The following is a 26,278-nucleotide window of genomic DNA, read 5'->3' as shown; positions in this document are numbered from 1 at the left end:
TTTGACATTCACATAAAAGTTATAGATAACACTGGAGCTGGTTAATATTTTTTGATGCAATGTACATATATTGCTATCTCTCTCATCGCTAGCCTGATCTTTTTCTTATGTACAGCGAGGTATATTCATAAGTATAACATGATTAACGTAGATGCAACACATTTAAGTTCTGTCATAGTAATCTTATTGAAGTGGCCTTGCCCTGCAGACCACCGATCCCTGGGTTCCTACGTTCTCTTTTTAGTTTTCTTTTTTTTAATTTTTTAGTTTGCTTTTTTTTTGTTGACTAAAATAAGAATAAGCCTGTAAACGTGTCAGGATGACAGACAAATTCTGGGGAAAGGTGCCACAATCAATGCCGAAAAGTTTGAATAGTATATAATAAAGGAGACCTTTTGAAAAAGTCTACTTTTGGAGCGCTGCACTTTTAAGCAGTGATAGTGAACGAGCATAGTTGACTGACTGCGTTTCACTGTTGAGTTTTGGAACTTGGGGCTGAGTATTTAAATTTATAACCGAAGTTCTCGTGTAAATTTTCAGATATGCTTTAATGTAGGTTACAGAGGGGTTAGTGCGGGTTTGCATTTCACTTTTTACGATCGAATCGATTCAAGTGAGACGCAGCGAACCAATCACATTGAAATGTGGTTGTCGTTGGGTCACAATGGCACGATGTGATTGGTTCGCTGCGTCTCACTGCGAATCGATTCGATGGTATAAAGTGAAATGCAAACCCGCACTTCACCCACTGAGTTCATGATGTAAGCCTTATCATACGCCATGAAGTATCATTCTTCTTCTTCTTCTTGACCTTATCCCACTCATGTGGGGTCGGCACAGTATGTAAGTGTTGTTATCATTACATAGTATAAAACAAAGTCGCTTCTGGCTGACTGTCTGTCCATACATAGGGACAGACAGAGAGAAGCTTAAATATTTAAAACTACGTAACGAATTTTGATGCTGGTTTTTATAGATATAGTGCTCTAAGAGGTTTTAATGTATATAACATGCATAATATTGCGTCATCCATGCGAAGCCGGTGTGGATCGCTAGTTTCAATAGCCATGTTTCATGAACATCGGTTCAACCGTTCAAAAGTTGTAGCGAAATGAATATTGAAAGTCGGGTTTTTTTTTTAATTTGTCTAACAAATAAACTTGTTTATTGTATTATTGTTCTATTTGGATGCTAAACCAGCCATGCATACATCAATACGGCAAATAATAATTCAGAAATACAATGGCTATAAAACAAATAGAGATCCAGCTGTATCTCGCTCGGACAGATGTAAAAGGTATTAAGAATCATGGCGGAATCGGCACAACGCAATAAACAATATATACATAGTAAACAATATTTCATACGCGCGTTTCAGAATGAAAATTGAGATTTATCCAACTGTTATCGTACGAGCAAAGACTCATCAAATCATGTACTATTTAGTCCATTTATCTGTTCTTCTTATTGATTGGTGCGTTATTAAACCAGATTCTTTTATAGGTTGGTTTTGTTAAAGTATTATTTTGCTAAATTTAAAAGGATATTGAGCACAATCGACAATATAAGCGGTTAGGTTACATCTAATTTTACTCTTACAAAATCGTCTTAAAAATGTCCTTCTTGTGTAAAGAGTCATACAAAGCGTACGTCTAGTATAACCATGTTTTCGGAAAATTTTACAGAGTTTTCATGGAACTATAGACGTAACCGATGACCTGATGCTAATAATAAATTAATATCGCACACAGTGTGCTTATCCACTCCATCAACTGCATACGATAAACACTTCAATTTTCAGTGTCACAAAGGTTGATATCGTTTGTAGCACGGGCCGCAGTTCATTAGACAAATTAACCGAAGTAAATGAACGAGCGAGTTTATCAAAGTCGGCAAACAAAATGCATTGTTGCATGCGTGTGCATATTCTGGCCAATTTTGAAGATGGATTGGTCTAGCCAATCAACCGATTAAACAATAAAAAACTTAATTGTTCAGCGCTCCACTTGAATAGCCAAGCTCATAAATTCTTCCATCTAACAGATTCTATTTAAACTTTTATTATAAAGAGGTTAGCGTTTGTGAAGTTGTGAGTTTGTATGTTTGAGACGGGTAATCTCCGAAACTACCGAACTGATTTCAAAAATTATTTCATCATTAGAAAGGAACATTATCCAAGATTGCTATAGGTTATATTTTATCTCAAAACTCCCACGGGAGCGAAGACCCGGGCAACATATAGTGTTGAAAAAAAAATTCTGTTGGGAGGTGTCATGTGTCAGTTGTTGTAATCCCGATTGTAGTTGCATTAGAATTTTTGATATTTTACCTCATTGTCATTTGACTAATAAGACAACCAATGCTTTCTAGACTCCACGATAAGTGGCCTAACAACTATGTTCGGATGACATTTTGTAACTCAATTTTGAAGTTACGCTTAGTTTAAAAACAAAAAATGGCGAAATAACAGCGTCTGTCAAAAATGATTTGTACAAAAAAAAACTATTAAAGTTGCAATTTTCATGACTATTATAGAAAAGACACCTACCTGTAAGTTTCAGTTATGGATAAAGAAACTGAGATAAAGAAAGCATAGGCGGAAATTGTTAACTTTCACTGTTTCCTGAGAACACATGTAACACCATATGCCAGTCAGTCAAGTCGACTGATTTGATTAAAATGTGCACAAGTATGACATATCTATGGAAGCCAAATTTAATTGTTATTCGCTGCAAACATTTGATAAATTCAATAACATTCTGATCACAATCAAATGTTAATTAGCAATAAATAACATGGAATGACGATCGCCTGAATTGCGTTATGAAACCACGGCACGGAGGTCGAATTAATTAATCCTACTAATAATCTAAATATAAAACTTTGTGAGAATGTTTGAATGGATCATTGTTGCAAAATTGGTCGAATATATTTTGATGAAGTTCTACGTACGGGTAACGTGGAATCTGGAATAACACAATACGAAGCAGATTATTTTTGTTTCAGAAATAACATCAAAAACGGAGTATTAAATAAAATATCAATACAATTAATGATTTTGCATTGCAAAATTTTGTTTCTGCATTAATTGATTTACATTAAATATTTACAATAATATTTTTCCTGCATAATTATTTAAATGTTAATTTATTATTTATTCTCGGTAATGCACTACGTAATGATTTAATTGTTTAATTGTCTTGTTCTTCAGCACATACAACCCCCAGAGAACGCTTGATAATTATACTTTTTTACAACATAATCAAAATTCAGACCAAAGCATAGACGTTATTTTGCTGTCTCACAATTAGCACAAAAGTGAATCCCCGGAAAAACCAACATAATTAGTATAAAATAGAGAAAAAGAAATAAATAAATAGGAAATAGCACTTTAAGGAAAACTGTTTGTCGTATAAACTCACTTTACAGACGCACACACAAACAAGCAGCAACTGATCATTGCGTTTGAATATGCAATTAGAGTGCAAGTCTGCTTTACTAATGCAGCCGAGACGGTATCAGCGACAGTGCAAATAAAGCTAGAAATACTGACGGAACAAAGATTTGTACAATGTTAACAGGAAGGTTGAAAACAAACGTTTTGATTGGATATGCTTGTTACATATAAACATTGTCTAGCATTGTCAGCATACTAATAAAATAATTTAGATCATAACGACATATGACATGCATATTAATTATGTTTAAGGTAACATACAAATTGTAAGTATTATATTTTTTATCGAAGATCCAATTTTTGTTCTTAACAACTTTGAAAAGTTTTGCAAAGCTACAAGCTGAGATTTATGGCAAATAAAAGGGATTTTTTTGTTAAAAGTGTGACATATAACAAGAAACTGTTTAAACTCTATGCAATTGTAATAGCGGTGAATTCGGAATGACAGCTTGTTGTGCTATTGGAAAGATGTATCTTGAATTTAAAAAAAATACAACAATAAATGAAAAACGAATTAATGTAGGCAAATAATTCTAAACGTTTATTTTTTTCACGTTTGGAGTCTAAGTGGAGACAATGTATGGACCGAAACAATTTTGAAGAACAATGGCTTGAGTGGCATAACCCAATTGAAGAACCAAAATTACAGATGTCTTAAATCACACAGAGTAGGCCACATCTCAAGATTCATAGAAAGACGGTACGGCTTTACAATCAATGGAATAGAAAGGACCGAAAGGTATAAGACCAAAAGGGCACTACAAAAATGGGGTGATGGACATTATTAGGATGGATGATGAGCTGTTGCAGTACAAGATACCACCTAAAAATGAATAAATACACTGCTGGGTTTTCGAATAAATCGATGTTCAGAATCTAAGCTTGGCCGAAAAAAAAAAAAGAAATGTAAAAAGAAAAGTATTTAAAAAACAAAAGAGCGCCAAATTTCTTTCAAATTCTCGTAAGTCAATATGAAGTTCATTCATTTTTTAAGTAACAAGTTCAAATTGAAATTCATGCTGATTTATGTAATCTATTGAATTATATTTACCAGTTCAGTGCATAAAGTCCTACCTACAATACCTACAATAAAGTGACTACGTTTCGTTTTTCTCATCTAGTTTTCCCATTCATACTTATTGTTTCAATCCGTTTATTTATTTTAGCTTAAAAAAGCGCTATTGAGGTAACAACTGTCGACGTGATTGATAACAAAAAAATATGATTACCTCTTGACAAATTAACTGAGTTTCCAATCCCAAAACAAGGAATAAAATTATAAAGGCAATCAAATGAAAACTTGTCAGAATGAAAAGCGGCTGAGAAAAATTTTAAATACAAGAATAAGGCAATAATAATTTGGTGGGAGACGCTGCCAATGCAAATTGGACTTTGATTGCGTAGAAATATGCCTAGAATCGCAATTAAACCCACCAATTTCATAAGGAAGGGTGGAATTGGAAGGGTCCTATTCGCTGACTTATATATAGTATCTTTGCTGGATATGATAAATATTTTGTAGTCACATTTGTTATCGTCTATTTAAATAGTTGAAGGAATGTAACACGTATGACTTGTACTACTGAATTCATTTTAAATTTTTACTTTTCAATTTAAATCAAGTAATGTGGAAAAATGCCTTAACAAAATAATTGTAATCTCTTTTGTAAAAAAGCACTAAGAAAAAAGCGTACAATTTTTTTTCCGGGTGGACTGACAAGCGTCTAATATTAAAAAAACTTGAGGAATAAAATACTCACACTCTTATAAGACCTATATAAAAACAATTTAATTTTTTGCTGAACAATCCCTATAGGGCCTTGGCAACTGCAATTTCACACCCGTAGCGGGTTACAAAAATTTCTCTTGATAAACCAGACACGAGTCCAGGTCTCGTCTCGTACGTATAAGTCAATGGGTCCAGATATAAATGACGCCGGACACAGCTCTGTGTAACCAGATTACTGTGCACAATTGCTTTGGAACTGTTTCTCAGTTTCCCCCAATCCGGGGTAATAAAAACAGATAAGTTTCGCTGAATCGTAATTTGCCTGAGAAAAATATTTTTCAATACCAATATCATTTTTACCAGTTGAGAAGGATATTGAAATGGTACCTACTTAATCAGTCGGTAGCAATTTATTTAAATTATATAAGTTTTAAAGTGATTTTTTCTTTCGTCTAATTCAACCCTAAGGTTGATTTTAAAAAGTTTTTTTTTTCATTTTCTTGTAAAGCCCTCAAGTTAACTATCAGTTACCAAAATTCTAATCAAATAGATTAATTTTTTAATTTAAAATTATTTCTATCGATAGAATATGAGGGAAAAAATATTAAATTAAAATGTCACAAATTTATACCTGTGTTCATTGTAAAGGGTGAAATTAAAGTCGACGGGTTTCCTAAAATGAAGACATGGTGGCATCAACATTTTTTGCCTTTGACGAGACGAAGGCGAAAAATATGTGGTAAATTTCAAAATATCTCAGATGCCGAGTAAGAGCGGAAAATTGAATGGGCACCAGGAACAAGTACGCGATGTAACACAATATTAGATGTTTAATTTTGAAGAAAATAGCAAATTTCTATCGTCACTTCTATTTTATTAAAATGATACGGGGCTATTTTGGCTTTGGGTGGTCAGATGGTCCATTAGGACGAGCAATGAGACGAGCAATGCGAAAACGTACCACAGTAATGTGCAGGATAGTTAAATGTTTATGTTGTTCCAAATAGCTATATTGTAACTACATCGACATACTTACGATACTTTGTCGCGTAGACTGTCCATTTGCTAGATATTCTTATTTACTAACGCATATACTCACACTCAAGTTATTTGCAGTACGCTTCATAAGTAACGTCCCCCCACGTACTCTGAGCTTGTGGAATGATCTCCCAATAATTTCCTATCCTAAATATATCCCTGGCATTATTCCTAGAAACTACAACATTATTATTTATAGAACTCTGGAAATAATTTTTTTTTAGAGCTTTTCAACAAGGGCGTGAAAAGATTCATTTAGGGTCGACAACGCACGTGTGACACAACACACATGGGGACAGACGAGTGGGGGCCACTTAGGTGGGCCGAATGCCTGTTTGCCTGCTTAGTAGGATAACAAAATCTACAAAACGTTACAACTTGAAATCTATACACAGCCACGGAAATGCCGCCAATGCAATTTGTATTGGAGAAATTAAATTCAGCGCAGCTGCAATTTCCGAAGAAACCGGAGCACTATAAAATTCATTTACCAGAAGGCAGAGCCCGAGGTGTCACCGCTCTAGGCTCAGTTAACTCTATTTCAACTTCAAGGAGAATTTATGGAGACTTCTATCGATAGTGTCCTTTAAGAAAATGGGAAGCAAAATGAGAGTGAAAAATTAGAACTAGTATATTTTACCAACATTTAGAAACCGAACTTCTTGATAGGATGAATAAACATAACATTTTTCATTCTACAAGATTTGGTAGGAGAAAAAAAGTATTATTTTTTACCATTAGCTACCAATTATGTTTACAATTATTACATTAGTAATAATTGTATATGATTTAACCCTTCTATCCTGGTGATAATAAAAACAATAGGATCACAATCCGATGAACAAATAAAATAACCTTAACTAATATTTTTTAGATATTCATTGATGTAAAATATAATCGTCGCTGTATAGAACAGCAAATTAACATCGTTTAAAGAAACTTGCGAATTAGAGTGAGTCAACCGACACTTCATAAACTTAAAATTTCCCCACTCGAACTAAGCGAGGGGTCACTTGCGAACTCCTTTGTTTACGCCCGGTTTTCGGCACTTGCTTTTGCTCTTGTTACATTTCATTATTTTCTGGAAGCTTTTGATTCCAAATAACGACAATAAAATAAAGCATTTTAAATCCTACTGACTCATAAGCATTACTTCCAAAGCAGCTTTAGGGTGCATGATAAATATTGAAACCTGAAAAAATTGCCAATTTTGCGATGATGCGAAAACGCCAACATTATAGAGTACAGGACAAAAGAAACGTTGCAAAGGTTGGGTTCAGACTTACAAGAATGAAATAAAACCACATATACAAAACACAAGATAAATGCCTTCCCATAAAACCTACATCACCGATATTGCTTATCCTCTTGATATCCGATAAACACCTATATAAAAGGCATAGGAAAACTTATCTGACCATGATAAAAGTCCTCGCCAGTTGTAAGCACACGAAAATTGGGGTGAATTGTATTTACGCCGGGGGCGTATTAGTCAGCTGTCACCCGGTTCACCCCCCCATGTGCTTTGTTGAGGGGTTCGCTTTTATTTTCCCGCAAAAGTAAAACAAGAATGGCCACTTCTCGCGGCTACTTGGAATTTTATGGCGCCGATGTATCTATCCACAATGTTACTAAGTCAATAAATCTTTTGTTCATGTTTCTTAGTAGAAACCCTTCATAAACTTAACAACTAGTTATATGGTCTACTATAGTAAGAGTGGTTGGATAAAACTTGGAAAAAAGACAAATTTTAGGTTGGATATTAAGTGATTTTATGTTTCAAATACAACGCAAACATCATCGGTTAAACAAACTGAAACAAACGCTAACTCGCCATCATAAAATTCAAACTATTGCCATTTCCAGTATATCCCTCCATTTGACTTTATCTAAATCATATCATAGAATATTTTCCCAATAAAATACGTCAGGGTACCCTAGACGATATCACATGAATAAAATATGGAACACAGACGATTGCGATGATTATTTACGATTCGGCCCATCGAGTAGATAAAACAAAAAACATCTGCTGCTTTGGAACATCCAATAATAAATAACCCTGGGGCCCAAAAAGTGAACACAAAAACGATAAATCCTACACCCGAAAACACATGAAATTAACATAAGAGACAAGAACATAGAGAAGAGTGACTGAGGGCCAGATAAAACTCACAATTAAAATGCTTCTCTCCTGGAAAAACTTTAGTTATTCTGAATTACCGAGATGAAATATTAAATAGAAAGTAAGTAACTAAAGTAATCAATATTTCTTTTTTGGAAAAATATAGCACTGTAAATAAATGGATCAAAGAATACTATTACATAATTATTACGTGACAAAATCTTCTCGATCTTTACGTTACCGAAAATAGCAACACCAAGTGCCCTTAAAAGGTGTCTTTAAAATTGCTAAGACATCGCGGTCATAATGAAGGGAATCGCGTCCCCTTCGTGAGACGAGGCAGCAGGAAACTCTTTTATGACGCAAGTGGTTATATTAAGCGATTTTTGTGGCCGTAAAATTGTTCGGAAAATCGTTGTTCATTCTATCGGGGCCATTAATGCCATGTCCATCCAAGTGATCAAATATTATAACTGAAATAGGACAGCCTGCATTGTTTCGCAAATACTCTGAATTTTGTCTGAAGTAATCTGAAATTAATTTAAAACTAAGTCTACTGCTGACTTCCAAAACGCAGGTGAAGGAGAAACGGTGGAACAACTTCACCGGAGCATTTTCTTCAAAGACGTCAATTAACAAATGTAGGTCTTATAAGTACACGTTATTATAAATTCGTAACCTTACCTACCATTCTCTAATTTCACTTCACGACCTCGGTGGCCCAGTGGTAAAGTTCTTGCCACTGAACCGAGAGGTCCCGGGTTCGATCCCCGGTCGGGTCATGACGGAAAATGATCTTTTTCTGATTGGCCCGGGTCTTGGATGTTTATCTATATATGTATTTGTTATAAAATATAGTATCGTTGAGTTAGTATCCCATAACATAAGTCTCGAACTTACTTTGGGGCAATCTCAATCTGTGTGATTTGTCCCAATATATTTAAATATATATTTATTCGGTATTTGAAAACCATATATATTAATATTATTAATAAAATACTCTTAAAAAATATATCGGAATTACAAAATATCTATGAAACAGCAGAAATATGTTCGTATAATTTCCAAATTCTGAGAGATCATTCGGCAGGCGACGTAATTGCTACGACATTCCACCTTTTCCCGATACAAAAACGATGATTGTCCATTGATAAAATTCTATCACAGTTCACAGGTTTCTTTGTGTTATAATTGATAATGCCGATGTGAATCGTAATGTTATTACAAATACTTTGCTGTCTGCCTTTCTCAGGGGAAAGGCAGACAACCTTTACTGAAAAGAATATTTTTATGGATACAACTCGTAACTTTACATGAAAAACATTGAATGTTAGCGAGTGATTGTGAGATAGGCTGACGAAATTTGCCGATTTTCAATACAATTCACATTCAATCGATCAACAAATTGGCCGACAAAATGTGAAAAAACCGAATCGAATGCTGTTTGCCCTTGAGGCTTCATTCCGAATTTGGGACTATTTCGTAAATTCTCTTGTAATAAGAAATCCTATCTCAGCCCGGGGCTCTCTTATATCGATGTCAAAAAGCAAAAATGAATCATTATCTATTTTTAATACTGTCAATCAAAAATAGCAAAAATACCACAATTTTGAGAGTGAGTTTATTTATCGTGTTGAAAAAGCACCTATTTTATTCTAGGAGCATTGGCTAGTATAATATTCTAAACTCAAATTCCATTGCAATTAATCTAAATAACATTTAAGTATCCAACTCAGCTCAAAGCAATACAAGCACAGATAAATATTTAATAAATTTTTATGTTGGTCTTATGGTTTCAAGTTTTAGAAAGATTCAACAAATAGCTAAGTTGTTCCCTTGAGTTTATTATTCTAATAACAGAGACTTGGAAACCCCAGCTATTTAACTTTGTACCTCCCCAAAGACAAACTTTAATTTAACAACTGGAATTTTGATCAAATGATGTCATTTACCTTGTCTTCAGATGCTCTGAAGTACTCTTATAGTGTCATTACTATTCTTGAGCAAAATTTTAAGTCAAAAGCTATGGAACTTAGAACGACCCCTGAAAATTGTCATAAACAGAATTAAAAAATTCATTAAATCACTATGTCGATGACAGTCTTGGCGTGTTGTGTTGTGTTGACAGTGTTGTTTTGGCTGTCTGACCAATAAATTACAAATAAATTAAAATATTCATTAATATATCGATATTATAAACGCCAAGGGAAAAGCTTTTATAGAATTAAGATGTGTCGAACAGTTTCATTATAATACAATCAGACCTGGTTTGCTTAGATCAAAATCCTAATAAATTTACTAAGTTGTTACAAACGAAGCATAGCATTAACCGAATGGTGACTTAGGATCGTAGATAGAAGTCTCGAATGACCAGCAGCGATATGAGCTGGCCATATCATGGATATCATAGGAAACGCTTAACAAGAAAGATTATCAGTAGCTAATAAAACACTAAAACGATGATAATGAATTAAATGCAAAGGACTTGTCCTTAACACTAATAGTGGAACTAGTGAAATCATTAATTTTTATCATGGTTTGCGACATTATTCATCTTGAAGCCCGGACTTATGTTTCAAACTACATACATACGTATGCACTCGGCAAATTCTCACGGAGGTTCACAAATTTGCAAGCAGGACACTGGTAATTGCACTCAGAGCGACCAGCCTGAGGCCATGTACAGTACACGTACAATGCCATGATGCGCCCATCCATGTGGAATAACATAATTTGACGTCATGTATGTTAGCACCAACCTATGAAGATAAAATGCTTATCAAGTTACAGTCAGGAAAAAATTGTTCTTATGGAACATTGCAATACCTATAAATAACAATGGTCAAGATTGGTTGATAAACACTCGTATTGCCAAAAGGACACAGCTTTCTTATTTATTATCTTCTCTTTCTTGACAAACTGTAATAGACAGAAATCATTAACAGTTTTCTATTTCCAGTTCGGTTCCAATCGAAGATAATTTTCTGCTTGCCAAGTGTCTTCTGTGTTTGTGCCCGTGTTTGAATATTATCATTCAAATCTAATCATTTGTTTTGTGAACACAGTTAAATAGCAGATGTTATACATAAGAATGAGCTTATATGTCCGTAAGATCCACCCAAGGTTTATGCTTACTTGGGACCGGTGACAGATAACAACTAACATTTCACAGTTACGTATATGGGTCGTTTCTAGAACGTTTCGACTACTGCGGTGTCGTTACAATCTGTTTGCTAGTTTTCTTGACAAAGGAATCGTTTCCAACATATATCATTCATACAAATGTTGGTACACCAGTATAGATTAATTATTTTAAGGTCGGATATTGAAAATGATGATTTAATTTTAAAAAATGTAATGACAGCGCGGTCAGAGCGGTGGAAACGCTAGAACGTATCTCTGGATTCCTAGAGGAATGATGAACGAATGAATGATCATTCCCAGTGGAATGATGAATGATCATTCCTAGAGGAATGTTGAACGAATGAATGATCAGTCCTAGTGGAATGATCAAGAGAAACAGGCATCCCTGTTTCATAAGTGTGAAACCGAAATTCGGAGCTTAAAATGCTGCAATCTTTAAATCATTCCACATATGTGACGTGGCCATGAGGACCAAGGACGAAGAATACAACATCGCAACTTGAATGTTGAGAACTATATTCAAAAGATAAGCATTTGATTTCCTGTGGGAGTGGAGGCGCCCGCATTTCTCATCTCCGTCACGTCACATTAGACTTGAGTGTTGTCATTCAACAATGTTACAGGTAAATCACTATATCACGTATAATGGAAATCAAAGTCTACCTGCGAGTGCTGTTTAGAATATAGCTAAATAATTAATGCATTTTTTGCATTTTCAAATAAGACTATCACTGTACTCCGATATGATGACAAAAATATAGGTTAACGAAGAAACATAATTTATTGACAAAGCAAACAAACAAACTTAATCATAAAATCTCTACAAATAAATTCAACATTTAATAGTAACGATAAGTGGAAATTTTCGCAAAATAACGTAGTAGTGTGATATACGTTTTGTTTGGTCCGGACTCGAGTATAAAGTTTGTTAACAATACGGCGAAAATAATGCAGTAACTGATGCGCAATTTTCTCTACAGAAGCTTTCTAAATTTTATATTTGCAACGTTTTTATTTATTGACTTAAAACTTTATGCACAACTTAAAAAACAAACAATGGATAGACTCAATGCCATAAGGTAATCTCTGCCAGTCAACCTTGGAACCAAACTAAAAAAAAGGCGAAAGTTATTTAACAAAATGTTTAAACTATTGGGATGATAAAGAAGCGGTAAATGGCACATTAAAAGTCAGTCTGTATCTTTTACGAAAATCGTCATTTACACCCTACGCTTCACATCTAATATCCATAATAACAGTACTATCTAAAGCCAGTGGAATCTCAAGACTTATACCGCTACATCTAATATCATTAGTCTTGAAGATAAATCTCAAAGCTCATGTAGGCGCTTAATCATCGGAGGAAAACTTCACGAAATCTACGTGTTTTAGCATCATGGCACCAGTCAACCTTGACGTTAACATTAACCGCGCCACCTTTGTTGGTTAGTTGCACCAGTCAACTTTAACGATTAACCGATTGAGTTGAAATTTTGTACACACGTTTAGTTTGGACGAAAATGCGTCTTTATGATAAACTTGACGTATGATAAACTTGATCCAGGCACGGCTTCAGACGTGTACACTGCTCAACGGCACAACGTTACCTCCCCCCGATTTTTTGTCATATTAATAAAAAGAAGAATAGATCACAGACTTTGATTATTAGTAGATATAATATTTTTATTTATTAATGGGTGCGTTTGACGTCAATCTAACCTGATGGAAAGCAAAGATTCTTTGCATGCCAACTTAGATAATGCCTATTCCCTATAGCCTTGAAGATCCATAAATTGTAGGATTTTGAGAAACACCGTTCACTAAAGACTAATCGTCAATTCGCCTGACCAGAAAAATTACTGAGACAAGGTTAAGTAAACTTATTTACATAATTTTATTAATCTTAACTAATTACTGGAACTTTCAAAGAGATTATGCTTTCCCAGAAACAATTTAATGATAGACTTACAAAAGTATCAAATAAATATAATTCATGGGAGAGCTCAGACTAAAAAACGTATTTCTACAACAGTTGAATCAATGACTTCAAATTCGTGTTCATTCGTATACTAAACACTATTCATACCATTACAAATCATGCTTACAGCTTTGAAACATGCAAATACTTACATGAATCTCATAAAATGTGAATGGATGTAGGTCTCCTAAACACGAACACGGCACCCGTCGTCTGCAACAAAAATATCATAAAATTATTTACTGGTAATAAGAATATATTTGTACATACTTTTACTTTTTTAGCTGCAATCAAAGATTTATTAGGTCAAGAAGGAAGATCGTACGAAGCCATAAATTTTATGACTTCTAGCATTCAGATGACAAATAATGGCCCATAATTTGTCATGCTACTTATAAGTTTTTAGGACCTATAGTAATTTTTTAAATAGTGATAGGTGAATATTTGTTAGCGTGTTTAGAGTTTTATTTCGAATTTCAGAAAAGAAAGCACGGTTCCTTTATTAATTAATCAACTGTGTGAAATACTTCACACAGTTGATACATACCATATACTTTGTTTTAATTTACAAGAACTAAACTTTCGACGAACGAATTTCTAAAGTTTAACGTAGGATTATATTAAAATAGTGTAGAGGGAACGTTCATGAGGACATTTCTTTATAAAATCATTTTACAAGTCCGTCCAAACCTCACTCTCATCTGCTTAGCCGTTGAGCGTCGGAGCCCGGGGTTCGCTAAGTTCGTCCAAATCAACCAAAGTTAATTTTGAAAGGAATTCAGAAATTCTGCGATCAAATTCTTCCACAGGCCCGCGCCAATACCGTAAAAAGGACCGGATGGGACCTATACCCGAGATAACACTAAAAGCTGTTTTGCACATGAACGATATGCCAATAAAATATCTAAATCCACAACGCTTTGTGATAAGTAAATTACGGTACAACTTAACTATGATTCAACCCAATTTCACAAAACTTTACATAATAAATGGTACATTTATAGTTCCTCTGGAAGTAAACAGATTTTAACACATATTTAAGTTTTAAAAAAATTAATTCTAAATAAAAAATCATAAATTCTATATAAAATTAATCTAATAATAAGTTTAATTTAATTAACAAGCATAAAAGCGTTTCAGGGTGATACATCTGATACAATCACCAATCTTATCAGTATAAGCTTAGAATCGAGTGGACGTTAATCCAAATAATCGAGATATTGATAAAGATAACTGAACAGTGTGACAAATTTTTAAAAACTAAGACCTTAAAAGCATTTAGATGGCCAATTAACTACAAGAATCACATTCAAACCTACGAAACCTTCCAAAGAGCTTCTTTATGGCAATTCACAATCTCCTTCATAGTCGTATTCCTCATGGCTGAGGGTCGTGGTCATTACGTGTAATGAAACACACAACTTTCTTGGTACTATTAATGGAGTGGTTTGCCATTGCCTTCTCCATTGCATACACAGGTTGATAATCAACTGGAGTGCAGTTTTCGTCACTATATTTTCCATCATCGGACACAAGTGGTGGTCGATGAAAACGACTATACATGAGTCAAATTGGTATATAAACTCATGTGGTATGAGTAGGATTCGAACCTGGAACCTATGAGTTTACAAGCGTGTTGTCTGTTTCGCTTTCATGGCTAATCCACCGAACAAATTTTGATAAAATTTGGTATCTATATTATATAGTTTAAGACCTTCGTCCACATCCCTCCGGTACAATCGGCCTACTATCCTGATCGGTCAACTTTCACAAGCAATCTGTCTTACCAAATGGTCTCCATTTCCAATAGGTCTAAATTCTTAATCTGTAAACTTATTTTCTCATCAGTTTTGTTGTCCAAATGGTTTACATTCCCAATCGACTGTCTAGTGGTCCGATTGGTTTGACTACGAAACTGTCTTATCATAATTGTGGAAAAGGTTTAGTGTCCAACAATAGGCTAGTTTATTTTTCAAAAATCCCATAATTGACTATAATGGGGGGTGAAAGTTTGTATGAAAATCATGTCTGTACCGCTTTCACAAAGAAATACACGCGGGCGGAGACGAGGGCAATAGATAGTTTATTATATTTGTATGAAAATATGCATATAATTAGACAGTAGATACTAACGAAGCGTTTTATACTTCGTATTTAGTTTTATGAAATCAATGACAAAGTCAACATAGTAACCTATGTTGACGGAATTATCAATAATTTGAACAAAAGTAGACGATTTTGATAGGCGCACGGTAACCTAGTCCAAACTAATTAGTATGGCGTTTTTGTGTCCAGAAATAACTGCTTACGTTAGCGATGATGGCTTCTTGAATAAATCATGAAGGTCAGGTAAACGAAGCTTACACCGAAAGGTTTACAGAAAATTTTCCCTTTGAAAAAACGCGTGAAAGAATTTAAGAGGAATTCATTTTCGAGATAATAACACCACTATCTCATCTCGAACCTCTTCCAGCTAAAAGTATATTTGCTATCCACTTATCTGGCAGAAAGTGGACTACGATGGTCAAAATTGCCAATTCTACTTACCGGAATGGCGTGAAAGCCGATATCGCATTATGTGAAAGGAAATACCCGGCACGTTAAGGTCTCGAATTGTTTCGCGGAAGACAACAAAATATTTTTTTTGCAATTTGAACATTTGCGTGTACATGATCTGGTAATTGATCTTTGAATAAATGAGCGTAAATGCCTAGGATAAAATGAAAAGTAACAACACTACAAAATGAAATCATGTCATCCATAAACAACATTTTAAGTCGGAATTTGCAATATTTGCAATGCAGCGAGATATAATAAATATGCGCACCTACACACAAACTACTTAATTATAAAAGTAATAAACGTGATACATATGACGCTGTAATGTCATCTTGTGAAGTTCTAAGCCAGGAAACACACTGTTGAATGTGTAATATTCCCGTGAATCCAGTGAAGAGGCAAGAGCTTGATATGTCTAAGCAGAAGTGCTTAGTTCAAGAGATCTATTTTAAAATACCGAAAAAGATCATCTCGTGTATAATTAATTTACGAAACTTGTAAAAACCATAAGAGATGATTCCAACCGGGCGAACACAGCTCAGCCGGTTATAAAACCGGTTATAACTATGTAGAACCCGGCTCGATGGCTGCGATAATCCGGTGGCTGGTAACGAACGCAATAACCCGGTTAACAAACTTAATTCCGGTGCACCCGGGTGCATATTAAGAACCATGTCTCTAGTTCTAAGTTAATTTGGCGAAATATTTAGTTTAATAAAATTCGCTACAGATGTCATCATTATAAATTTTAACGGACAGTGGCCTTCCATAAGGACGGAAAAGTAGATTGGTTCATAACCCATTAATGGTTCATGGCCCAATGCGGTTCTCTCACCGGTGTTAAACAGTTGTCCTTTGTCAAATGTTCGGTAATATGACAAGGGAATGTGACAAAAAGAAGACCAGTTGCTGATATGAATGATAGTCTGATAGGTCGGATGGATAGAGATACTTCATCCCAAAGAATAGCATCTATAATGTCTTGTAAAGTAAAATAAGTGTTAGCTTTTTGCTATTATTTTGTTTCCATAGCAAGTAACTAGTTTAGAAGCTAAACTTACGAAACAGAATTTTAATAGCGATAGTTAACTCTAAAGTTTCGTGGAGTGTTGCAGTTAACTTCATATATCTTGTTTTGCCTCGCTAACTGCTAGCTTCAGCTAGTCTGTAAACAACAAGCACTTTAATTTAACATTCAGATATTTAAGTGCATGGCCGCGCCGAGTGGAATTTAAAATTATTCTATTTATCTTAGCTGCCTAGGTTCTACGTTTTCTGTGAAAATAATATTATACGTCGCAAATTTCATTAATGACAGTTCGCATGAATAATGCGAACTGTCAAAACAGGTAACCACTGCTATATAACAATGAGATATAACAAAAGCAGAAAAAGGCGCTCAGAAGAAATTGTGAATTCAAGTTTTTTAAACTCATACTAATATTCCACTAACATATCCCTAAATGAGAACAGAATACGCTAAAGCCTTCAAAGCTATTAGGATAACCACCACGCTTCGATAAGAATATCAACAAAATTACCTTTTAAAATATGAATAAATTCTTACTGCATAAATTATTTCATTCAAATAAGTTCATAAATTATATTAATCCGACTAATTCTCAATATTCCCACCAATATTATCAATGCATTAATATTATGAAAAGTGTTTGTTTGAAAGAGGGTGTTTATTACGCTAAATCTACTGGATGGATCTCATTCATTAAAGTTTGGTAAACATGTAAATTATATCCTGGAAGCATATAATGTATTTTTATTGTGGACTTTTGGATATTTCTTTATTATTCTAGATTGAAGAATAGCTACATTTATAGCGGGAGCGAGATCCAGTGAGATTTAGTCTTCGGGCGAAGTATCTAAATAATTTACTAACTTACAGTGGTTTATATTTTTCTTGCTCCTAAACAATATTTATGATAACACCGTTCAGAAAAATAATTAAGCTTAAGAAATTAAAGACACCATTTATCTCGGCTACCTTTTTGCTGAAAACGAAACGAAGCAAGTTCTTTTTAATGGACACATAATTCATACAGATTAATTTATATTTACTGTTATGGCTTGCAATAAGGGTCTACAAAATTGCAATGATTCCGGTGGATTAGTTTCAAATAACAAATTTTTCATTTTCGTTTTATTTAATTTGCCATAGAATTGGGATTGAAAAAAGATTAACATGCAATTTTTATTCTTGTCGACTCAGAATGGCTACCATATGGTGCAGAGGTATTTAGGACATGCATATGATTTGAATGTTTTAGTATTAATTAATGTAGTATCACCCTTAAAATCATATTAATAGCAATATTTACCTACATCATTTCCTTTTTTAGAATCAGCTACTGAATGATTAAAATCGCCAGCGTAATAAACGCGTGTATCAGCTTCTCTGACAAACTAGTAATTATTCACATAAAGTTTGAGCGGTGCTGGCCTGGGTGAATTGTGTATGCTATGCCCATCATTCATGGTGATTCATTCATGATGTCCATCGCCCTTCGCAGATTCGAGCCTTAATATACTTGTACCACGTCCATTTATTATATACTCTCGCTGCTAGTGTAAATTGAAAGAAATATCCCCTGCGTTTTCCCCTATCCAAATTTTATATTGTATTTTATCCTTTGCAAATAAAGGGAGGTCTTTGCCCAATAGTAGGAAAATATAGCCATTGCATTTTGAGATACTTAAAGCGCTTATTCACAATCTATACATATTTATAAACAAAAACAAATCTAAATGCGATTCCGATTACATCTTATTCCGTAAATCTTCTTGTGTCAATCAATTGCAAGCCTTTGTAGAAGTTCGCTTTGAAACCCAACACGCTTTAAATCCAGACTATTGTCGTCACAGATTTATGATTGTCATGAACCTCGCAAATTACGTCGATGACTGTATAATATTTATTTACAAGTCCTCTTTTCATTTATAATTGGAAGAAAGAATCACATCAAAATATTATAGGCATTTTCTGTATATTTTGAAGATTCTCAATTTTAAAATTCTCAAATTTCAAAAATCACATAAGTCAAGATAGTCTCAAAGTTTTTTGACATTATGGTTTCGCCCTAGACTAATCTCGTAGATGTCGTACGAGGCGAATGAGGGACACATAGCCTAGGCAGTTCATAGGCAACAAGAGTATTCCCAAGGTGGGTTAACGTTAGGTAGGCGGCCGGTTGTAAAATCACAGCCGGATGTACAAAATTAAACACGGACTTCACGGCGTCACAACCCCGAATAAAACCAGGAGATGAGTCAGTCACAGAGGAAGCACTATTTCTTTTACTTAAATGCCATCATCATTGCAACTGGAAATACGCATTGCTACACACAACTTCCCCTCAATTGGATATTTTCAGACTCCGTAGTAAATATGTACTCGGATTGTGCGAACGTGGCACTCACTAGGCTTGCGCCACGACAGCGTTTCGCACTCAACCGGGAGTGATTAATATGGGCCTAACTCTTTTGACGTCACTGATGTGCATTTGTTTGGGAAATTGTTTTCTTTCACATGTTTGGTCATCTGTATAATTATCTCGCCGGAATATCATGTAAACCTGTTGAAGAGCCTTTTTATAAATCTCTAGGCACACACTTATATTATAGATATTTATTATTATTTTTGTTAAAATGTATAATATTATCAAATTTATTTTTATAAAACATTAAAAAATTACATATTTTTTTACAAAATTTATATTTATAAATAATAAAGAAATTCCAGCTCGTCGTCGCTTGGAAGGGTTCCAAGAAGCCTGGCAGCATTACCCCACTGCACCGCTATGGCAATCCTGTGTGCAAAGTAACTGCCCGCCCTTGGATCGCCCGTTACCTCACGGAGACGCGCTGAAATCTCAGACAAAAAGGATTTTGCCTCAGGACCCCATGGGCCCATCGTATCAACAGCAAAGGGTACAAAAATGTAGCTAGACTCCAAGTCACTGATATGATACCAAGATATTGATTTACCTCAATATTATTTAGTCAGGTTTAGAGTCCGAAATTCATTGATAAAATAAGATCAACCTAAATAATATAACCAATAATATAAAGAAAGCGTGCGATAGCGTGGAAATGTGATTTATTCCTTCCGAATATTGTCCCGACCGTAACACGAGCAAATGTGCAAATAATAAACTTCTAGAATTTCCTACGCAACAAGTGATAGGCAAACAATCCGCAGTAGAGCCAACAACACACGGACCTACCCCAATATCTCCCAAATTCGCCACTATTACTGAAGCATAAAGGTCACGATGAACTAGATATTCGGGCAGTACGATATTATTGTAACATATAAGATTTTATTCGACAGGGTAAATTGAGGGATTTGTCCTCTTGTCAGTGTCGATGACGGGATGACATGAAGGAGAGGGCTCCAATAGATTTCAGGCTTGATTGAGCAGACGGTGGGAGTTAACCACATGTTGTCGTGAACGATCGTAAAGGGTGGAGTGGAACTCAACCGTAGGAAAAACTTAAGAGCTGATGCTGACAAACCAATGAATATTACGTGTTAGTTTATAAGAATGAATCGATTAAATTCGTGAAAAAAAAACATATTGAAGAATTGTGGTGATATTTAGTAATATTAAGAACTAGAACACTACTAAAGTGAAAAAATACTTTTATAGAAATTCTGGAAGCGAATCCCTAAAGCGCACCAAGTTATTATACTCAAATGGGCCAACAGCATAATTTATTGTTCCTAAATTCACAGAAGACGTCAGTATAATAATATAATTCTCATTTCATATCGTGTAAAAATATATATAACACAATATAACCATATTCACGGAACCAACTATATCCTCGAAGAGTTAATTGTTCAACAAGATATTTGTTCGCGAGGTATCTCTCGTCACAGGTATAAAGTATACAAAACAGCATGCCAAGAAACCTCTTAAGACCTCTATGATAAAGTAGTACAGGCGAATTTGTCATAAGTTTGTTTAGATTATATGCTGTTGTTCGAAAATGGCACACGAGCGTTCAGTCACTAATGAAGCAGATGGTACTTCATATCCTTCGCGTGATGTCCCATTTAAATGATACGTGATCGAAATCTTACTGTGGGGTATTACGTAATATTATACGTCTGATATATCAGTCATTAGACTTTACCAGCGATGTGAATCCCAATATTTAAATTTATATTATTCAACTATAAAAAGTACATTATAACTCAATCTTTGAAAAGAATGCTTCAAATTTATAGTTGCACTAGCGGCCCGTCCCGGCTTCGCTCGGGTAAAACATAATAAATTACACACCTAACATTCCTCAAGAATCTCACTATCTATTGGTAAAAACCGCATGAAAATCCATTCAATCGTTTTTTAGTTTATCGCGAACATACAGACAGACAGACGCAGCAGATCACTTTTTTTTATAATATGTAAGGATAAGAAGTAAGGAGATACATAGGAAAAAAGTTGGGAACATCGAGATCTATGATGATCTATGTTTGTATTATGCTAGTATAATATAGTTCAATGGTTAAGCCGTTTTAATTTTGAAATGATATAATATTATGACAACGATATCGATCCCAAAGAATCGAATGCGATGATAACCTTGAGTTGGAAACCTTTGAAAATGAGCTCGAGTAAGAAGACAACGATATTTCTTGGAAGAAACATTGACCTTGGACGTAAAAAAGGATCGTGGAAAACACGAAGGAAGCTTCGAGAAATTCATATACACAAAAGTGGGCTTCCTAGAAATACGATATATAATGCGTATTACATGGAATAAAATACACAAAAACGATATGATTCTTTATTTTTATTTAAGTGTCACATTTTTCGCTGAAATCTAGAAGTATTTAGATAATATTGGTTTTCTTCATGTGAAGAAAAAATGTCTGTAAATTGAAAAACTGAAATATCGCCTTAGATTTCAGTTGAACCGCGTTTATCCGCATGCATGTGTGTATATGTAGAATGTAGAAGTGCTAAAGGGATTGGCGAATATTCAGATCATTTAGACCTTTTTTATCATAATTTATTTCCTTAACTGCATCCATTTTTCCGGAAATTGGTAAAAGCGTTTCCTCTCTCCAGCCAAAGGTTGTTATTATGCCCAAAAGCTATTGTTAATATAATCTCTAAGTTTAACTTGTTTTTGTTTGCGAGTTCATTTGTTTTAACTGCGAAGTTCGCTCTGCAGATTAACGAAGTGGAAACGTTACAAAAGGGATCCGATTAGGCTGATTTTTTATCCCCATCCCCCTATTAGTCATAGGCTAACGAACTCTGACGTGATATTGTTTAAGCCTGTAGATTGGTTTGGAGCGGAACAAGGGACTAAGTGCTGTGGAGTTTTCATTTAATAGATTCGTTTTGAGAAACGTGTCTGGGAAGTTATACGTTTTTTATAATGGGATAGGTCAAAGGTCACGTCCCTTTGGAACGATTCTTTTATAGGCTTCCGTTGATGTTATTTCAGGTGACATCAAAAATTTATTTTTTGGCTTGAAATACTGCTTTTGTTATTCACCAAAGCTAATACGCCTTATTTGATTAGTTTTTAAGTTCAGAGAAATTCAGGCCAATTTATATAACTAGGTAATAAAGTTCGACATGTATGTAAAATAAGATGATTTTTTTTAACCATAAAGTAAAAACAAAGTTTATTCATAAACACCCAACTTGCATATCGCAATACAAATCGCGAAGGGCATAATTTGTAACTCGTACGACGAGTTTATTCCTTAATATTTATTGCCGCCGTGGGCGTCACCTGCTCCCTTAGTCCTCGTATTTCTTCTCAATTAGTACGAGCTTAAGTATTCTCTCGTCGTTTTGGAGACGAGAATTGAGAAATAAACGTTTACATGAATTTACAGCCCTTTATTAGGTTTGTGGGATTTTGACATGATATACATAAACAATACAATAAAAATGCGTACGTGAAGGAAAATGTCCATGTAGAATACAAAATACGAATAGGACAATAGTCAAAATTGTAGTTACTCTCGCGGCATTAGTGATAATTCTGCAGAGTACAATTTAAGAGATGTTTGGGAGTTTTTGAATAAACAAGGACCGACAAGGAAAAATGGAGGCAGACTAGAAAAGCTCCTGTTAATGGGGAAAATAAATGAGATCCAGAAGACGGTGCCCCATGTGTTCGGTCCGACCAGATTAGCTCGACACTGAAGATCAAAGTCAGCGACGCCATTCGAGCGACAGAGCACGGATCCGAATGGCGGAACACATTGCATAGGAAGGTGTCACATAAGGATCACGACCCTCATCAATGAGGATACGATACAACGAGGAGGAGGATCTTTGGGCTGAACAAAACTATTATCATTGGAGTACGATCAAGTGAACACCAACCCAACCAAGACAACTAAAAGACCGTTGAATAACTCACAGATGAGTTAATCATATTTGACCACCTCACTAAACGATTTCCTAATGAAAATCAGAAGATCTATTGCTACATAGGTCTTATTAGAACGTGGGTTAATACAACATACTGTTGAATTTTAGTTAAACCTCCAAAACATAGCCTATCAGTTACCTATCAAAAGTTTAAAGCCGGTAACGATGCGAGCATGAGTTCAGAGTTGGAAGGTCGATATTTCCGCAAAATTGCATGTCGATGTAGGGTTACAGTGTTGCCAGATGTATAGACAATCTGGTTATAAAGTTACGGCTAGGGCATCCGTCCTATAGGAATTTCTTGATTTGTCTCAATTCCAGGCATATTCTTTCTATACATAATAATGACGCGTAGACGATGATAAAAAAAAATCTAAAAGACTTTACCAACTTTGATTACAGCCTCATCTTAACTTGGGTGCATACAATCCATTCGTTCATTTAGCAAAAAACAAATACAGTAATTAAATGTGTTTTCAGAAATATTTCACCCATACTTGAATAAAACATATAAACATTTGTGATTCTGGATATTCGAAAATTTGGGCACCCTACTTCACAAATTAGGTTCTCGACATACTTTTAAGTACTGAAATAATTAACTCTATCTGTTCAGTTAGTATGCATGGAATGGAATAAGTTATTGAATCTCAGTAATTTAGAATTAGAAGACGGATTTAGAAAATTGATTTTGCATTATAAAGTAATTGTATAAAATCACAAAAATTTTGCATTTATAACTAAGTATAGAGAGAAGATATATAGTATATATTGGTAGACAGCAATTTATGGTGGAACTTCATTTAGCCCGGGAAACATAAAAGCTTTTAACAGCATCCCATCGTCCAAGTAATTTCTCTTTCATTTCAAACGACTGAATGGAATATGATGCCATCATGAAAACGATCGGGCACTATACCTTTTTTATGATGATCATAAAATTTGTTCAAAATGTACTGAAAGATAATGTAGTTAAATATTTTTCTCTATTAACAATACCCCACCAAAAGAACCTCATCTTAATTCGATACAATAAAAAAAAAACTAGAAAACTAGTCCAAATTCTGCAATTCTAGCATCAGGTGTTCTACAAGTCAGTGTGACTACAAACGCCCCAAATAACAAATGGTAGGTGATAAAGCTAAAAGATACTGTAAGAATGACCAGCCAAACTGCGTTAATTTACTGGAGAACTTAAGAACATCACTTAGCACGTGTCGAGTATTTAACTATTAATCTTGATGTCCAACCATTTATAACAAAGGCCTGGAAATTAGGACGAGGAGATTAGACGGTCCATGTAGCACTGCAGTAACAAATGATTAAACTCAACGTTTAGTATTGTGCGGTAACAATAGTTTTTGAAGCGGGCGGACAGGTTAGGCGACTCATGGCGACAAAGACCAAGGTGAAAACAGATCAGAAATATGACAGTGGTGGTATAATGTCAATTACCAGGTCCGGTCGGTGAAATGTGTTTTGGTTCACGGAAAAGCAATATAAAATAATAGTGAAGTTGTTTCACAGTCCATTGTAAACTTGTTCCTGTAATGGCGCTCTTTGATAACACAATGGATAATGTCATAGTAAAGATTGTTATATAATATGAAATTACGAGACAATAACATAACAGAAGAATCAACAAGCTAAGAAAGACTACATTACAGAGTCAATGCTAAAAAAGAAAAATTCATTTGGTCTGGTCTCATGCATAGGCAAAGGTGGAGTCGACGACATCAAACCCTTAGGCACAGGCATAAAGGCCCGTGCCCACCGAATTCGTATTCAGTACGTACACAGCAAAATAATATGGAATTTTAACTCAAGTATACACGCAGAGATTACAATTCCATACAACTGTGCAGCAAAAATGCTGCACAGGAATTCATAACATAACTATTCACCATATATCTTTTCGCATCTCTGTTTCGAATCTATTTCTGTTTGCATCTACACGATACCACAGACCGCACCTATCCAGCCCATCGAAGGTTCGTACCCATCGCGGTTTTTCGCCAGTCATGTGTGCGTAATTAAAGTTGGTATAAGTTTACTCGCTCGAGGATCGGGATAATAGTTTATGGGCGCTCTGTTCATCACCCAGTAAATGACTTTAAAGCTCGCCTCGTTAGTTATAATTAGTTTGTGAACCAAAGTTTTTACCTCGGCGGCCGGTACCTTTATGAATAAATAATTGAATTAACGCCTCTGAAATATTCAGCGTTTCAGTCGAAAAGTTTTTACAGACACGAATGGTCCGAGATAATGACTGGCAAAACAAAGGTATCGGACAAATTCAATAAGTATACATACAATGATCATACTGGAGAACTAATAACTTACCACAGTTTAGGATTACGTAGAAAATGTACCAAAATCATATCAGATCATTTCAAACATCAAATTAGAAACCTTCGCGATGCTAAGAAACAATCCAGCAGATATCAATGTTAAGAATCTGGTGACCCCAATCACGAAATAGCTACAGCTACAAACATTTAAGGCTATCGCAACAAAAGAGCTGGTTATGTACTTTGCACAACAATGCTAGTATCAGCTACCCTCTTGAGCAGAAATTCAGCATTGACAAAGGGCGATATGTATATTTTCTACTTCGATGATTTCTGGAACAATCGCTTTCGGGCTCAACATCGCATTCTTGCTTCAAAGTATACATATATAAATATTAGATACCATAGCTTCCTGGTAGAAGGGGCAAATCAAAAAAGTGCTGGCTTGGCTGCTGTTGTCAAGGAGGGTATGCGGGCCAATGCGTGCGAAGTGTAAAAGAATATTTTTTTTACAAAAATTTCATTTTTAACAC

General features: G+C 34.8%; 1 protein-coding gene across 10 annotated transcripts in view; it reads right to left on the bottom strand.

The window, feature by feature from the left end:
• LOC128681970 (uncharacterized) overlaps window positions 1-26,278 on the bottom strand; it is a 148,816-nt gene that overhangs the window by 114,025 nt on the left and 8,513 nt on the right. For all 10 annotated transcript variants that reach the window (XM_053766401.1, XM_053766378.1, XM_053766395.1 and 7 more), the window contains one exon: window positions 13,624-13,684. The gene's annotated coding sequence lies outside the window, so the exon portion shown is untranslated. The remainder of the gene's footprint in view (window positions 1-13,623; window positions 13,685-26,278) is intronic.

Source organism: Plodia interpunctella, chromosome 2, assembly GCF_027563975.2.
Source record: "Plodia interpunctella isolate USDA-ARS_2022_Savannah chromosome 2, ilPloInte3.2, whole genome shotgun sequence".
Taxonomy (NCBI): domain Eukaryota; kingdom Metazoa; phylum Arthropoda; class Insecta; order Lepidoptera; family Pyralidae; genus Plodia; species Plodia interpunctella.
Note: the sequence above shows the minus strand (reverse complement) of the source record. Positions and strands in the feature narration are given on the sequence as shown.